The following is a 17,280-nucleotide window of genomic DNA, read 5'->3' as shown; positions in this document are numbered from 1 at the left end:
GAGTCCAGTACTAGAGGGCATAGGTTGACGGTGAGAGGGGAAAGATTTAAAAGGACCTTAGGGCAAGGTTTTCATGCAAAGGGTGGTGCATGTATGGAATGAGCTGTCAGAGTAAGTGGTGGAGACTGGTACAGTTACAGCATTTAAAAGGCATCTGGATGGGTATATGAATAGGAAGGGTTTAAAGAGATTTGGGCCAAGTGCTGGCAAATGGGACTAGATTGGGTTGGGATATCTGGTCGGCATGGACGGGTTGGACCGAAAGGATCTGTTTTGTCGAGGAAGATCTGCCTTCCGAGTCAGTATGGGTGGAAATTAGGAACAGCAAGAGAGCAGTCACCTCGTTAGGGGTTTACTACAGGCCCGCCAATAGCAGCAGGGAAATGGAAGAAAGCATAGGTTGGCAGATTTTGGAAAAGTGTGGACGTAGTAGGGTTGTTGTAATGGGTGACTTTAACTTTCCCAATATTGATTGGAACCTCCTTCGAGCAGAAGATTTGAATGGAGCTGTTTTTGTAAGGTGTGTTCAGGAGGGTTTCCTAACTCAGTACGTTGACAGGCTGACAAGGGGAGAGGCCATTCTAGACTTGGTGCTTGGAAACAAGCCGGGGCAAGTATCAGATCTTGTGGTGGGAGAGCATTTTGGTGATAGTGACCACAACTGCCTCACATTCTACATAGCTATAGAGAAGGAGAGGATTAGGCAAAATGGGAGGATATTTAATTGGGGAAGAGGAAACTATGATGCGATTAGACATGAGTTAGGAAGCATGGATTGGGAGCAATTGTTCCATGGTAAAGGCACTATAGACATGTGGAGACTGTTTAAGGAACAGTTGTTGTAAGTGATGAATAAATATGTCCCTCTGAGACAGGCAAGAAGTGGTAAGATAAAGGAACCTTGGATGACGAGAGCGGTGGAGCTTCTCGTCAAAAGGAAAAAGGTAGCTTACATAAGGTGGAGGAAGCTAGGGTCAAGCTCAGCTCTAGAGGATTATAGGCAGGCAAGGAAGGAGCTCAAAAATGGTCTGAAGAGAGCCAGGAGGGGGCACAAGAAAGGTTTGGCAGAACGGATTAGGGAGGACACAAAGGCATTTTACACTTATGTAAGGAATAAGAGAATGGTCAAAGAAAGAGTAGGGTCGATCAGGGATAGCATAGGGAATTTGTGTGTGGAGTCTAAGGAGGTAAGGGAAGCCCTAAATGAGTTTTTTGCTTCTACTTTTACGAAAGAAACTAACTTTGTAGTGAATGAAACCTTTGAAGAAGAGGTGTGCGTGCTGGAATGGATAGAGATAGAGGAAGCTGATGTGCTGAAAATTTTGTCAAGCATTAAGATTGACAAGTCGCCAGGCCTGGACCAGATTTGTCCTCGGCTGCTTTGGGAAACGAGAAATGCAATTGCTTCGCCACTTGCGAAGATCTTTGCATCCTCACTCTCCACTGGAGTCGTACCTGAGGACTGGAGAGAGGCAAATGTAATTCCTCTTTTCAAGAAAGGAAATAGGAAAATCCCCGGCAATTACACACCAGTAAATCTCACGTCTGTCGTCTGCGAGGTGTTAGAAAGGATTCTGAGGGATAGGATTTATGACCATCTGGAAGAGCATGGCTTGATTAAATGCAGTCAACACAGCTTTGTGAGGGGCAGGTCATGCCTCACAAACCTTATCGAGTTCTTTGAGGATGTGACTAGAAAAGTTGATGAGGGTCGAGCTTTGATAAAGTTCCCCATGGTAGGCTCATTCAGAAGGTCAGGAAGAATGGGATACAGGGGAACTTAGCTGTCTGGATATAGAATTGGCTGGAGACAGCGAGTAGTAGTAGAAGGAAAATTATTCTGCCTGGAAGTCAGTGGTGAGTGCTGTTCCATAGGGGTCTGTCCTTGGGCCTCTACTGTTGGTAATTTTTATTAATGACTTGGATGAGGGGATTGAAGGATGGGTCAGCAAGTTTGCAGACGACACAAAGGTTGGAGGTGTCATTGACAGTATTGAGGGCTGTTGTAGGCTGCAGAGGGACATTGACAGAATGCAGAGATGGGCTGAGAGGTGGCAGATGGAGTTCAACCTGGATAAATGCGAGGTGATGCATTTTGGAAGGTCGAATTTGAAAGCTGAGTACAGGATTAAGGATAGGATTCTTGGCAGTGTGGAGGAACAGAGGGATCTTGGTGTGCAGGTACATAGATCCCTTAAAATGGCCACCCAAGTGGACAGGGTTGTTAAGAAAGCATATGGTGTTTTGGCTTTCATTAACAGGGGGATTGAGTTTAAGAGTCGTGAGATCTTGTTGCAGCTCTATAAAACTTTGGTTAGACCACACTTTGAATACTGCGTCCAGTCCTGGTCGCCCTATTATAGGAAAGATGTGGATGCTTTGGAGAGGGTTCAGAGGAGGTTTACCAGGATGCTGCCTGGACTGGAGGGCTTATCTTATGAAGAGAGGTTGACTGAGCTCGGACTTTTTTCATTGGAGAAAAGGAGGAGGAGAGGGGACCTAATTGAGGTATACAAGATAATGACAGGCATAGATAGAGTCGATAGCCAGAGACTATTTCCCAGGGCAGAAATGGCTAACACGAGGGGTCATAGTTTTAAGCTTGTTGGAGGAAAGTATAGAGGGGATGTCAGAGGCGGGTTCTTTACACAGAGAGTTGAGAGAGCATGGAATGCGTTGCCAGCAGCAGTTGTGGAAACAAGGTCATTGGGGACATTTAAGAGACTACTGAACATGCATATGGTAACAGAAGTTTGAGGGTGCATACATTAGAATTAGTAGTCGGCACAATATAGTGGGCTGAAGGGCCTGTTCTGTGCTGTACTGTTCTATGTTCTATGTTTCCATCTCTATGACTCTATAATTTGTCTCCTACTGGATTGCCTTGTACTATAATTGATTATAATTCACCTTAACAGTCTCTGGACAAGCATATCATTTATTTTGTGATGCGGCATAAATATGTATAAAAACTTGTCAGTTTAATTTGAAAAACATAAGGTGGTGCTTAATATATATTTCCAAACTTCTGCTGAGATAGGTTAGTCGTAAAACCTTAGAAGCATGAATGGAGAATGTGCAACATTGATGAGTTTTTGTTAGCTTGGATGTCTGGTTCCAAATTGAATAGTGTGCGCAACTCCACCCAAATATTTTGTGGACTTTGCTGCTTAGCTATTCAGTTTGTCAGAGTGTGTTGCTGTTTCTACCTTCTGGTTAAGACTTTACCTCTTGCATCATCAAAGACATTGTACTGGTAAAATGGACTCAAAGCCTTTTACAGAGAAACCTCAATTATCAGAAGGACATGAGCGGGAAGTATTTCATTCAGTTAAACAAATTTCGGATAATCAAATGCTGGATAACATAGTTTAGCCAAACATCGGTACCTCATGATCTTGCCAAATAATCCGATATTCAGATAATCCAATGCTGGATAATCGAGGTTCCTAGGTACTCTATTCCAAAAGTATTTATATAACAATTAACAAATCAAAGACATTCATACAATTTTTCATTTGAATTGATGATACGTGATATTTAATTCCATTAAAATAGGTTAAAAACTGTTTCAAGTTTTTGCAAATTTTCTATCATACTATTTTACTCGGAGCATAATTCTTCATTGAATAACATAATTTTGTTGGACCTTTAATCTTGCAACTTCCAAATTGACTGGTAAATATTATTAACTCTCCACTAAAATCATCAACCTTCCGGGATTATCTTGAAGAGCAAATGTAACCCAACTTTTTTTCTCCTTACATTTTTATCTTCAAAAACTAAAAAAAGTAACTGGAGAGCCTTGGTCCTCTAAGTCTGGGGAATAATGAATGGAAGAGAAGGAAATAGATGAATTGAACAGTAACGTGGCATGTGCTCACTGCTGAGGATACAAATAAATGCTAAAAATAATTGAGAGCCCGGAAGTAAAAGGGAGGGCAATCCTTGAAACAATTATATTTATCAGGAAATTATACCGAGAAAGTTATTAAAACTAAAAGCTGACTAATCTCCAGACCTTAAAATGCATACATTTTAATTAATTAAGGGGTTGCAGTAAATCCCGAACATTTGAGGAACTTCAACTCGGAGTTCAGTCTGGAGGCTGAGTTGCAGACACTGCAATATGTCAGTGGAGAGAGAGTTCCCAAAACATTTTGTTCCAGAAGACAATTGCACCACTTAGGGTGGGGTTTTCTGATTTTGACTTTGGAATGGGTGTATGTGTCTGTGGGTGAATCAGATATGTAATTGTAATTATCCCAACAGATTTGAGGTTCTTGTAGATTGTATGGATGAAAGCAGTTTCTGTGGGGTGGATTAGTGAATTGACCATTGGCACATAATTTAGGAAACCATTCAAGAGTAGAGGAAGATAATAGAAGTGGTGGGAGCAGGAGACCCTATAGTCACGGAGATGGACACAGTTCTCTGCAATTAAGATGAGGATTTCAGACAACTGACAGCTGGCTGGATGCAGGATTTATGAGATCTGCTCAGGGTGGAGAGGATGTGACAGTTATGGTGAACACAATTTAAATATGATATTGATGTACTGAATAGTGTTGGGAAGAACTGTTTGAATGAAAATGTATATTAGGGATTCTTTTCATTTATTATTCAGTTGAGGGAAGTATGATGAAATATGTTGTCATTTTTGAATTTGGATTGTTTTTGAAATAAGGGCAAATAAGTATGGATATAGGTTAGTCCTGAGAATTTTTTAAAATTTTAAATGGTGCGAAAGAAATTCTGGAACAATGATCTAAATGCATTAATTGATTAAAGTGTCTGGCACACCAGAGTGACATTATTAGGATGAAGTGTTTGTACTTTTGAGTTAATGATATGCAAGGCAAACGTTTAAGTCATTAGTTTGACTTCATATAAGAAATGAAACAAGGGTTTAGTTTGAAAAGGAAAAGGTTTTCTTTCAACATTTTTCTCTTAGTGGTTCAATTCAGAAGGAACTAATCAGTGCAGCAATGGTGTGTTTCTAGCTTATGAACCCTTCAGGCAGGAGCATTCAGACAGAAGTGTTCATTGATTTTAAAAATTAATATAAATCTGAGCTTAGAAAGGAATTGTAAAGTTGTCATTCGAGTCATAGCGTCATAGAGATGTACAGCATGGAAACAGACCCTTCGGTCCAACCCGTCCATGCCGGCCAGATATCCCAACCCAATCTAGTCCCACCTGCCAGCGCCTGGCCCATATCCCTCCAAACCCTTCCGATTCATATAACCATCCAAATGCCTCTTAAATGTTGCAATTGTACCATCCTCCACCACATTCTCTGGCAGCTCCATACACGTACCACCCTCTGCGTGAAAAAGTTGCCCCTTAGGTCTCTTTTATATCTTTCCCCTCTCACCCTAAACATTTAGTTCTGGACTCCCTGACCCCAGGGAAAAGACTTTGTCTATTTATCCTATCCATGCCCCTCATAATTTTGTAAACCTCTATAAGGTCACCCCTCAGCCTCTGATGCTCCAGGGAAAACAGCCCCATCCTGTTCAGTCTCTCACTGTAGTTCAGATCCTTCAACCCTGGTAACATCCTTGTAAATCTTTTCTGAACCCTTATAAGTTTCACAACATCTTTCCGATAGGAAGGAGACCAGAATTGCACGCAATATTCCAACAGTGGCCTAACCAATGTCCTGTACAGCCGCAATATGACCTCCCAACTCCTGTACTCAATACTCTGATCAATAAAGGAAAGCATACCAAGTGCCGCCTTCATTATCCTATCTACCTGCAGCTCCACTTTCAAGGAGCTATGAACCTGCACTCCAAGGTCTCTTTATTCAGCAACGCTCCCTAGGACCTGACCATTAAGTGTATAAGTCCTGCTAAGATTTGCTTTCCCAAAATGCAGCACCTCGCATTTATCTGAATTAAACTCCATCTGCCACTTCTCAGCCCATTGGCCCATCTGGTCCAGATCCTGTTGTAATCTGAGGTAACCCTCTTCGCTGTCCACTACACCTCCAATTTTGGTGTCATCTGCAAATAAACTGTACCTCTTATGCTCGCATCCAAATCATTTATGTAAATGTCCTTACAGTTCAAGAAAAATATCTGGAAGGAATCAGTTAAGTCGAAATTTAAGTAGCTGAGTTAGGAATATAATTTACCTGGACTTAGAGTTTCTATAACAGTTTTGGGAAATAGGTGGAAATTTGGTTTTGGTGTTTTTTAGAGTTAAGATCTTTCTAACTGTACTTTAGTTTGATTTATTGCCTTAACTATGTGCAATGAACTTGTATTCTTATAAAATCCAATATTACCATCAGTGGGGATCACAACAATAACAAGCGTGTTCACAATCTTCAAAAATGAAAAGAGCAAGTAAAGTGAGTATAGGTTCACTGGAGAGTACATCTGGGGAATTAATAATAGAAAATAAGGAATTGAAAGATGAATTAAACAGATGCTTTGCTGACAGATCAACAGATGTCTTCAATGTAGATAATACAATAACATCCCAGAAATAATTATGAATCAGGGGATGAAAGGAAATGAGGAACTTTAAACAATTACAATTACTGGGAAAGGGTACTGGGAAAACAATTAGACCTTAAAGCTGACAAGTCTCCAGGCCCTAATGGACTTGATCCTAAGGTCTTAAAATAATTTATTTCTGAAATAGTGGATGCATTGGCTTTAATTTTCCAAAATTCTCTGAATTCTAGAAAGGTTCCATCAAATTAAAAGTTAGTGAATGTGACAGCACTACTTAAGAAAGGAGGGACACAAAGCAGGGTCCAGTTGGCTTAATGCTGCTTCAGGAAAGCTGCTGGAATAATTTGTTAAGGAAGTTGTAGTAGGCATTTAGTCAAGTTCAATGCAATCAAACAGTGTCAATATAGTATTAGAAAGTGTAACCATGTTTGATTAATTTATTGCCGTTTTTAGAGGAAATAGCAAGGTGTGGATAAAGAGGAAACAGGTGGGTAGGCTGTGATTTAATTTTCAGAAATTATTTATCAAGTTGCCACATCAAATCTTATTACTCAAAGTAAGAGCTCATGGTATAAGGGCTAACATAATAGTGTGAATAGAGAATTGGTTAGCCTGCAGGAAACAGGTATAATTGGGTCCTTTTGGGGTTGGTACAATGTGATGAGAGAAGTACCACCGAGATCAATACTGAGTCCTCAACTATTTAGTTTGTCTTAATGCTTTCGATGGAAGAGGTGGAAAGTCTGGTAGCTAAATTTGCTTATGACATAAAGATAGTTGCAAAGAGGAAGTGGTGGAGGCTGGTACAATTGTAACATTTAAAAGGCATTTGGATGGGTATATGAATAGGAAGGGTTTGGAGGGATATGGGCCAGGTGCTGGCAGGTGGGACTAGATCTGGTCGGCAATAACGGGTTGGACCAAAGGGTCTGTTTCCATGCTGTACATCTCTATGACTAAGTCAATAAAGGATATGGATATCCTGCAGCTATGGGGAATTCTAGCTCATACCTGTTTCTGCTCAATGCCAGCCTATAGTGGCATCAGTTTCTCTACCACTTTCCTCTGAATACTGACTTTTCACGTGCTTCAGAAATCCTATTCCAGTCTTCGCAAGCGTGGTTATGAGGAGCCTTTAGCTTCTTGTTGCCTTTTATTTTCTGAAGTTACTCCTGCAACCAGCTAATTCATGTATTTTCATCAGATATTATAACTTTTCACAGTCCCGTTTCTCCCCACCTCCATCCCGCCCAGAAAGAATCCCTACAGTTAATATTATCATAGAAATGATACAACACAGATTATCATCATTGGCAGTCCCTTGCAGACAAAGATGTCTCTCACTGTCAGGATGAGTCCAATGTGACATCCACAGGCTATGCCGCACTTGGGGCAGAAGGTGATCATGGTGTGGCAGTGCACTCCTTGTGCTGTTTTCACCTGGCTTTTATTTTTTTTTCCCAACGGCAAATCTTGAGATGCTCGCACCTTCCCGGATGCTCCTCCACCACTTTGGGCGGTTTTGGGCCAGTGATTCCCGGCTGTCTGTGGGAATGCTGTACTTTGCCATTGAGGCCTTGAGGGTATCCCTGAAGCACTTCCTCTGTCCACCTGGGATTTGCTTGCCATTTCGAAGTTGAAAGTAGAGCTGAAGAATCTAACGTTGGTCATGCAGACAAAGTACCTGGCCCATCATAGCCAATTAATGGTGGTCAGTAACTCGATGCTGGTGATGTTGACCTGATCAAGAATACCAGTCTTCCTTCCCATCGCATTCACAAGATCTTGCTCATTCAGTTTTGGTAGTACTGCTTACCGTTTATAAAAAAAAGCACAGAGGAGGCCATTTTGTTCATCTTCTCCATGCTGCCCCTAAGACACTCAGATGCCCTTTCAAATCCCACCTTCTTGCACATAGCCCATAGCCCTGAAGTTTTCAGTTGTTAAGATCCAGGTACTTTTTAAAGAGTTTAGTGTCTCTGCCTCTCCCAACAACTCAGGCAGTAAATTGCAGACACTCAGCGCCCTCTGCGCAAAAAGGTTTTTCCTCACATCCCCTCTAATCCTTCTAATGTTGAACTTGAAACCATGACCCTGGTTTTTGAACTCTCCACCAAGTGAAAAAGGTTCCTCCTCTCTACTGTATCCCTACCACTGACAATTTTGTATACCTTAATCATGTCATCCTTCATCCTTCTTTGTTCCAAGGAAAACAATTCCAACCTTTTGGAAAATTAAAATCAATGCATCTGCTAATTCAGTGACTACATATTTTAAGACCCTTCAGTGATGTGCAGAAACATTCCATCCTGGAAGAGATACAGTTCAGTGAAGAATGTGACTACAGGATTGCAGAGATGGATGGACTTGGCATTAATTATCAAAAGGCAGTGGTGAAATCAAATTCAGCCTGAAATTGAAATGGATTTTGTCCAGGGTCCAACGCTGCAGCAGAATGTATCACTTGTATTCTCCACACTAAAAAAACTACCACAGTTCATTTGGGAAATGCATTTCTGTCCTGTATTTTGGATCCTTACACAGTCTTACCCATTGCTCAGGCAAACAGCTGAGTTATGTCCTTCCTGTTTTAAGACTAGATACAAGAGAGCTTGCAGTAATCTTTCAATGCCTTTTATAGCTTGGCTTTCTCATCATATTCAGCAGCTCCATCCGCGTGCAGTAGAAACACATAGGTTAACATCAAACATTCTACTGTCTGGATTCAGTCGTGTTATAAATATTTAGGTCAAGCAATAATATTTTCCTACATCAGTCTAAAATGGTTAGGTTGCATATCAATGTTCAATACCATGACCTCCCTTACTGGGGTAAAACTGATGTCAGGGTCTCTTGTAGTGCAGCTACCTCAGCACCAGAAGACGTGAATTTAACATCCCAGCAGCTGTGAAGGTGTGTGGTTACATCTCTGAGCAGATTGATTAGAAAGTATCACATAACACCAGGTTATAGGTCCAACTACAGATATATTGCATCATCCTCTGCCATTTCTGCAACCTACAAACAGACCCCACCACCAGAGATATATTTCCCTTTCCACCCCCTATCTGCATTCTGGAGAGACTATTCCCTTTGCGACTCCCTTGTTAGGCCCATGTCCCCCACCCTCCACTCCCGGCACCTTTCCTTGCCACTGCATGAAGTGCAAAACCTGTGCTCACATCTCCCCCCTCACCTCTGTCCAATGCCCCAAAGGATTCTTCCGCATCCTACAGAGATTTAGCTGTAATTCCACACGTCATCTACTGTGTCCGTTGCTCCTGATGCGTTCTCCTCTACATTGAGGAGATAGGATGCCAACTTGTAGATCGTTTCAGAGAACATCTCTGGGACACGCACCAGCAAACCCCACCGCCACGTGGCTGAAAACTTTAACTCCCCCTCCCACTCCGCCAAGGGCATGCAAGCCTTGGGCCGCCTCCACCACCAAACTCTAACCACCTGATGCCTAGAGGAAGAGCGCCTCATCTTCCACTCTCGGACCGTCCAACCACACAGGATTAAAGTGGGTTTCACCAGTTTTCTCATTTCTTCTCCCCCCCCACCTTATCCCAGATCCAACCTTCCAACTCAGCACCATTCTCTTCAATTGTCCTACCAGTCCATCTTCCTTCCTATCTTTCTGCAACACCCTACTCTCCAACCTATCACCTTCATCTCCACTTCATCTACCTGTCACATTCCCAGCTTCCTTCCCCCCCAGCCCCAGCCCCCTCCCATTTATCACTCAACCCCCTTGGGCCACCAGCCTTATCCCTGATGAAGGACTTGGAATCAAAACACCAATTCTCCTGCTCCTCGGATGCTGCCTACTGGCTGGGCTTTTCCAGCACCACACTCTTCAATTATAGTCCAACAGGTTTATTTGGGAGGACAACCTTTCAGACCACTGATAAATAAGCAGCACTCTGAAAGCTTGTATTTCCAAATAAACCTGTTGGACTATAACCTGGTGTTGTGTTGGAATCTTGTGAGTCACCAAAGCCTAGAACACTTTAACCACCAGTTAAATGGTGCACAAAACAGAAGTTGCTGGAAAAGCACAGCAGGGCTGGCAGCATCTGTGGAGGGAAAGCAGAGTTAACCTTCCCATGACTCTTGATTGGAACTAGGAAAAGGAATCATTAGCAGCTATTGATTCTTCCAGGCTGACCTTACCCATTCCTTTGTCTGTCCAACTGTTTTTCTCTTTCCCTGGCCTCCATCACTACCTGTTCTTTACTCCTCACCTCACCCTATCTTCAGCAGTATTGAGTACAGGAGTTGGGAGGTCATGTTACGGCTATAAAGGACACTGGTTAGGCCATTGTTGGAATATTGCATGCAATTCTGGTCTTCCTATCGGAAGGATGTTGTGAAACTTGAAAGGGTTCAGAAAAGATTTACAAGGATTTAAGCTACAAGGAGAGGCTGAACAGACTGGGGTGGTTTTTCCTCGGAGGCTGAGGGGTGTCCTTATAAAGGTTTATAAAATCATGAGAGCCATTGATAGGATAAATAGACAAGGTCTTTTCCTGGGGGTGGGGAAGTCCAAAACTAGAGGGCATAGGTTTAGGGTGAGAGGAGAAAGATATAAAAGAGACCTAAGGGTCGACATTTTCACGCAGAGGATGGCTCATGTATGGAATGAGCTGCCAGAGGAAGTGGTGGAGGCTGGTACAATTGCTACATTTAAAAACATCTGGATGGGTTTATGAATAGGAAGGGTTTGGAGGGATATGGGCCGGGTGCTGGCAGGTGGAACTAGATTGGGTTGGGATGTCTGGTCGGCATGGACGGGTTGGACCGAAGGGTCTGTTTCTGTACTGTACATCTCTTTGACTCTATATGTACCATAATTTCCCAATTACCATCAGTTCTGAATAAGGGGCACTGGGCCCGAAACGTTAACTCTGCTTCTCCCTCCACAGATGCTGCCAGACCTGTTGAGTTTCTCCAGCAATTTCTGATTTCCAGCGTGCGCAGTTCTTTGTGGATTTTTTTTAAAGTTTAATCGGTGCAGTTTAGTTTACAGGGCCCCCAATATGGTTTCTCTCTGACCAGAAGTGATATAAAATTGCAGGGTACTGCGGTGGGGCTGATTTCAATTTGTCCCGTTGGCTTTGGGGAGGAGGTTGGGGGGTGGGCATAATTCTGTCCACCGAGGTGGGGGGAGGGCTGCCTTTCCACCTGAATGATCCGAATAATGGTCCGCGGGCTGATTCAGTCTTATATTTCCTTTATGGGCAAGAGAAGATTGTGTTTAGAAAGACGACACCCTACTCAGTGGTCCTAATAAGTATTCGCATCAACATTTATACAACAATTAAACCATATTTAGTATAGAGCTGAGCGTTCAATGTTTCATATCCGGTATGTTGACGGAATTCCATAGCGTATCCCGTATTCCCTTTTTGGGATTTAATCCTGCCGGCTCTCTGTTACAAGGCCAAAAGAAGTGGGCGGGCGGCGTCCTTCCGCTTGTTTGGTTTATTTCACTGGATTTAGCCGCTGGATCCCTCTCTACAGTCTGTCCAGCTGTGAGGGGCAGCCTCGGCAAAGTTGCCTTTTGCTAACCCTGAGCCTGAACTGGAGCAATGAAGCGGGACATGGTAGAGACAGGGTGGAAGGTGGGGGTCAGCTTGGTCCCGGATCGCCAACCTGAGCTTTCCGCTTCTCTATTAGGGTTTATTGTTCTCTGACTCCCAAATGTGGGCTCAGACCGTGTTCCCTCAGTTTAACATCCCCTTCCATCCTCCCCCTCCACCCCGACACACACACCCAGAGATACGCACACAGACACACAGGTACGTACACATACATACATACATACACAGACATACAAGAACAAAAGCACACACAAACATATACACACAGATACGTACATAAAGACGCACAGAAACATACATACACACACAAAGACACGCAGAAACATACATACAGACACACAAAGACACGCAGAAACATACATACAGACACACAAAGACACGCAGAAACATACACACAGGTACATACATACACATATACAGACACAAACACACTCAGAAACATATACACACAGGCACATACACAGACACAAAGACACACACAGGCTCACATAGATACACGCACATACATATAGTCATTGACACGAACACACAGACACACAGACAGAATGAATGAAAAGTGTGTTGGGCAGCCCGAGGAGAGACAGGGAGCATGTAAGAGGGCTTGGTGGGGGGGGTGGGGGGGGTGTTGTGTGAGGAAGTGAGGAGAGAGAGGATTGGGAGGAGGAAGTAAGGATTTGAAGGGGTGGAGTGAGAGCTGCTCCAATATATCCCCCGTGTGTGTTTCAGATAGAGGGGGTGGGGGTGGGAATGAGGATCTCAGGGTGTTCCCATGAAACTCCTTTAGCACTCACCCTGAACCCTGGGGGGCATAATTCATCAAATATTTCCTCTCTTCATAGCCCCTGGACTAACCTGAAGCTGTGAGCTATGTCCTCGATGAGGAAAGTGCAGGGGGAATTGGCCTGCGTTCGGGGAGCTGGGATTCCCGATGAAGGGCTTTTGCCCGAAACGTTGATTTCGCTGCTCGTTGGATGCTGCCTGAACTGCTGTGCTCTTCCAGCACCACTAATCCAGAGCTGGAGCATTGCTGAGTCTGGTACAGGTCTCTGTCACCCTGAGCCCCCAGCCCCCAGTACTGAGCCTGGTGAAGGTCTCTGTCACCCTGAGCCCCCAGCCCCCAGTACTGAGCCTGGTGAAGGTCTCTGTCACCCTGAGCCCCCAGCCCCCAGTACTGAGCCTGGTGAAGGTCTCTGTCACCCTGAGCCCCCAGCCCCCAGTACTGAGCCTGGTGAAGGTCTCTGTCACCCCTGATCTCCCATCTCCCAGTGCTGAGCATGGGAAAGCTCTGCTCTCTGAGTTGCTGAGGGAAAGTCAGTGAGACTTTCCTCCACCCCTCTCCCCACACACTGGGAGGAGCCGCCCCGCCCTGTGTTAGCCCAGGCCCCCGTGGTATTAAATCCTCAGAACTAGGGGCACCGCTTACTCGGGCACTTCCTACTGTGTGTGTGTGTGCGTGTGTTTCTCTTACTGGACATTCACTTTGTGGAACCTTATCAGCAAACAGCCAGTCTCCAGTGAGTATTCGGGACAGAAGTGAGGGTGCTATTGCGGTCAGAGAATTAATTCAAGCAAGGATTAAGAAAACTGCGAGGTTTGTGTTTTAACGTCCTCACAAAAACTAATAATCGGTGCTGGAGGACTCGGTATTATAATTGTGACAGTGACCAGTCATGGTAACAGCGGGGAGAATGGGATCAGTCAGGAAGAATGTGTTCTGTTATTGATCCAGACCTGGTTACTCTAGTTAGTAATAGCAGCAATTACCAGGAATGCATACAAATTCACTGTATCCAATGGTGTAGCTGTGCGTGTTGGTTAGACTGCTCGCTCCAGTCACATTCACGGTCAATACCAGGTACAGAGCAGCTGTTTAAGGTGATGGAGCGGGGGTCTACCAATCGGGATGGAGGGGGCTGGTTAACAGTGATGACTCCTGGTGTCACTGTCAGGGAGATCACAGTGTTCAGACCCTCCTTAATGTCCAACTTCAGAGTAAGCCTCAGGCTGGGTCAGCGAGCCTGTGGACACAGGCTGGGGGTTAGCTATGGCACTGCCATCCGGAGGGTACTCTGTACCCGACCCCTCTCAATCCACACAGCAAACGGCGTAAGAGCGGCGGGAGCTGGGAAATCTGCCGGGTGCAGGGCTCGCTACTCTAGTTTATAACCCCACCCCCAGCCCAAGGTGAGAAGGGAGGGGGGGGGGGGGGAATGAGCTGGAACGGCCTGGGTGCATGGGGAGAAGGGGGAAACAGGACCTTTAGGGTGGGGCTAGTACAGAAACGGCGGGCCGAGTGGTGTCCTTCTGCGCTGGAGCGGGCTCGGGTTCGGTGGGGGCTTGTTCCCCCACTGAAGGTGGAACCGTGTGTGTGGATCAGTCCGGATTAACCCCCACTCAGTGAATGGTCAGTCAGTTGGACTAACACCCCCCTCCTCTCCCCATTGCCCTGGTTGGTTACTGGACTCAGCGTCTTGTCTGTTTGAATGAAAACTGCCCTGTATTGGAGCCTGGCCATGATCTGGAAGGATGGAGGGGTTAGTGGGCAATGGGTACCAGGGGATCAGCTCCAGCAACAATAACACTGAAGTGAAGTAGCGCCTGGAGCCTCCCTCCTTATTTGATGAGCCATGCTGTGGAGGTGCCGGTGTTGGACTGGAGTGGACGGGGTCAGAAGTCACACGACCCCAGGTTATAATCCAACAGGTTTGTTTGAAATCCCCAGCTCCCGGAGCAGCGCTGTGACCCTGTGACTCCTGACCTTATTTGCTGAGGACTGCAGTGTTGCCTCGTCCCGGTTTGACGTGAACAGCGAGGCACAGGCTGGCCCTGGGATTCCCTAAAAAGGCGCTTTGCTTTTTTACTGCTCCCTATCATTACGTTTCTGAGGAACCAGCAAAGATGACCATCTATGGTCGGGTTTTCCATTGCATCGCGCTCCCAGGCAGTTACACAGTTCATCATCACTTACCTGCTGCCTTTCATCCTCCCGTTCATTATGAGTTGCTTAGATTAGATTCCCTACGGCCCAACGAGTCTACACCAGCCCTCCGAAGAATAACCCACCCAGACCCATTCCCCTATTTACCCCTAGCACTATGGGGCAATTTAGCATGGCCACATCTTTGGACTGTGGGAGGAAACCGGAGCACACAGAGGAAACCCACGCAGACACGGGGAGAATGTGCAAACTCCACACACAGTCCCCCGAGGCTGGGATTGATCCCGGGTGAGGCAGCAGTGCTAACCATCGTACTGCAGTCCCATTCTCTTTATCACACCGCCACCTTCCCCCACCCCATAACCCCTTTATAACACCCACCAAAAATCCCCTTATCACACGCATCCAAAAATAACCCCTTTATAGCAACCCCCAAAAAAGCCACTTTATAACACTCTCCCCCCCAAAAAACCCTTCAGAACATCATCCAAAAAAAACTCCTATAAAACACACCGCCTAAAAATAACCCCTTTTCATACACCTCAAAAAACCCTTTATAAGCCCCAAAATAACCTATTTATAACAAACCACCTCCAAAAACCCTTTATAACACCCCTCCAAAATAACCCCTTTATGATGCACCCCAAAAAACCACTTTATAACACCCCCCCAAAAATCAACCCCACAAAAGTGCCTATTGCGAATACTTCCATTCACCGATTTCAGCACTCCCTCCCTCCCTGCCTCCAGCCCCACCTTGCATTTTCTTATTTGAACAGAGTTTTTGAAAAGTTGTTAGAAGCATAACAGCAAAAAATCTTCAGACAGGATTACTGTCAGAGCAATGTTGCAGTGGAAATTATTGACCCATTTTCAGAGGGTGCCACCCCAATCCCTCCAGCCCCAGCCCTGTTGATTGATGGAGAGTGTTGCGCAGAAAGCAACAAGTTGTTTTCTCTTTTAAAAGCCGTTAATTTTGCTCACCCGCAAAAAGCAAGACCCTGCTGTTTGGGTGCGAAGTAACTTCCCTACACCCTTTTCTAACAGAACCCCTGATGACATTAGCTCTCGCGCTGCTTTCATGTTCACTTCACTGTTTCCAAGCTTGTTCCTTTCTACACCCTCACCCATCCAACCTCCTCTCTGTCCCTACACTGACCCAGGTTGATGCCTCAATGTAACCAAGTCAAACAGGGTATGGAGGAATAAAACACTCTCCCCTCAGGGAGGTTGTGTCTGGTAAGTTTGAAATGACATTAACCGCAGTATAATCCCACCGTATTCTCTTCCGCTGTTCGGGAGTTCATTGACCCACCTGAAAACTCTACCAGTAGTAACCAGGTTCCCTCAGAACAACAAGGCTGAGGGGGTACCTGGTTGAGATGGACAATGTTCCGAGAGGCAGAGACAGGGTAGATCGGAAGAAACCTTTCCTCAGAGCGCAGGAGCAATGACCAGGGTACAAGGTAAGGAGCAGGAAGTTTACAGGAAAGACATTCCCAATCAAGAGGATAGTGGAAATCTGGAGCACATAGAATCCCCTAGAGTACAGAAGCAGGCCATTCAGCCTATTGAGTCCACACCAACCCTCTGATGGGTATCCCACCCAAACCCTCTCCCTGCAACCTTGCATTTCCCCTGGCTAACCCAACCTAGCCTGCAGCTTTGGATTGTTGGAGGAAACTGGAGCACCCAGAGGAAACCCATACAGATGCAGGGCAAATGTGCAAACTCCAAACAGACAGTCACCAGAGGCTGGAATCAAAACCAGGTCCATGGTGCTGTGAGGCAGCAGTGCTAACCACTGAGCCACCAGAAACTCACTGCTGAGAAAAGCAGATCTCTCGAAATATTTAAGAACTATTTTAGATGAGTATTGAACCACCACAGGTACAATATTATGGACAAAATGCTGGAGAATGGGATTAGAATTGATGGCTGCTTGATGATTGGCACAATGGATAAAATGGACTGAAAGGCCTCTTTCTCTACTGTGAAGGTTTTGTGACTGGACATACCTCTGGCGCAAGTGGGACTTCAGCCATAGCCTTCAAGCTTAGAGGTAGAGGCACTACCCTGTGTCACAAGAGCCCCTCCCAGGTCAAATCACAAACATTTTTGTTGGAAAATGGGTTATGCCCATCCACCCCATGAAGCACAGAGAGCAGAGGAGAAGGCCATGGGAGACATCTTCCATGGCTGTCCTTGCTGTGACCTGGCTGGGACTTCCTCTCTAACTGCCACCCGTGACTACAGAGCCTCA

At 45.1% G+C, this 17,280-nt stretch overlaps 1 protein-coding gene across 4 annotated transcripts in view; it reads left to right on the top strand.

The window, feature by feature from the left end:
- The first annotated feature begins 13,478 nt into the window (after positions 1–13,478).
- The window catches only part of myh11b (myosin, heavy chain 11b, smooth muscle), a 187,316-nt gene continuing 183,514 nt past the window's right edge, over positions 13,479–17,280 (top strand). For 3 of the 4 annotated variants that reach the window (XM_072560160.1, XM_072560158.1, XM_072560161.1), the window contains exon 1: positions 13,479–13,593. The gene's annotated coding sequence lies outside the window, so the exon portion shown is untranslated. Of the gene's footprint in view, positions 13,671–17,280 lie in introns of all 4 variants that reach the window. The other variant, XM_072560159.1, reaches the window with a different exon arrangement.

Source organism: Chiloscyllium punctatum, chromosome 40 (assembly GCF_047496795.1).
Source record: "Chiloscyllium punctatum isolate Juve2018m chromosome 40, sChiPun1.3, whole genome shotgun sequence".
Taxonomy (NCBI): domain Eukaryota; kingdom Metazoa; phylum Chordata; class Chondrichthyes; order Orectolobiformes; family Hemiscylliidae; genus Chiloscyllium; species Chiloscyllium punctatum.
This window is presented reverse-complemented; position numbering and strand designations above follow the sequence as displayed.